Source organism: Triticum dicoccoides, chromosome 2B, assembly GCF_002162155.2.
Source record: "Triticum dicoccoides isolate Atlit2015 ecotype Zavitan chromosome 2B, WEW_v2.0, whole genome shotgun sequence".
NCBI lineage: Eukaryota > Viridiplantae > Streptophyta > Magnoliopsida > Poales > Poaceae > Triticum > Triticum dicoccoides.
In genome coordinates, this window is record NC_041383.1 from 613,731,139 (window position 1) to 613,732,387 (window position 1,249).

A 1,249-nucleotide genomic window follows, 5' to 3' on the forward strand; every position below is an offset into this window, starting at 1 on the left:
AGCTCATCGCAAGTAGCTCATTCAAGTGAACTGACACACATCGCACACGCAACTATAATCTGAATCATGTTTGATATCTCCGCCATCGCAAACGTTTCGTATCATTTTTTACAGTTTTATTACAATACCATTAGCCATTAATGCATCGCACATAGTTTTGTCGAAGGGTCTCTGATTATAGTGTCGCGTTAGCAGCATCCTGCAGTAGTGCAACAAGCAAATTGGTCTAAACTTTTGTATTCTATTAGCATCACCACCTCTAGGAATCTGTATTATCACACCATAGTTGAGCCTATTTATGTCTAACATGTTATCATAGAAATCATCCAATAAAGAAAATAGATCCATCTTGACAATAACACAAAACATTGGTAGAACTCAATGTTAAAGTCATCGGGACCAACACCTTTATTTACATCCATCCAAAGAGTACACCCTTGAGTTCCTCTAGAGAGAATCATCCGATCAAGAAATCCTTCTCCTCCGTAGATAAAGTCTCAACCCCAGAATGATCCATGACTAAGGAAGAAATCTCAAGTCACTAAAGTGGTTTTTATAAAACCCAGTGATTTTCTTTGAGATTTTGTTGCCCCTCAATCACACATTCACCTTGATTCAACTTAAGGATCAAATTCTTCCCGTGACTACCATTTGCTTTTGCATGGTGATACTTTGTGTTTAAATACTCCTCATGCAATTCTTTCTGATGATATCTTTCAGCCACTTGATTTCTTCGTCTCTAAGAATAAGTTTTAAATCTCGATGACATTTTTGTTTTAGAAGTCTCTCATGAGGATTTAAACTACTACTTTTTTTGGACAAGAAGGTAGACCACCGTCTATCTTATACTCCCTTCGTTCCATAATGCAGTGCCTATACATTTTTGCAAAAATCAAACATTACAAACTTTGACCATATTTATAGAGAAAATTAGATACATCTAGAATACCAAATGCACATCATTGGATACATCGTGAGTTATGAAATTTTCAGAATGTACATGTTTGGTATTGTAGATGTAGACAGTTTACTCTATACACTTGGTCAAAGTTAGCAAAGTTTGAATTTCATAAAAATCTATAGGCGGTACATTGTGGAATGGAGGGAGTATATTCCAAAACCAGACCGAAGTCCGAGAATTGTTTTTTAGTACTGTGGACACAATCACCACATCAAAACCAAAACACCAAAGAAAGAAAGAAAGAAATGAAGAAAGGAGTAGCATCATCATTTAGGGATTTAAGCTATG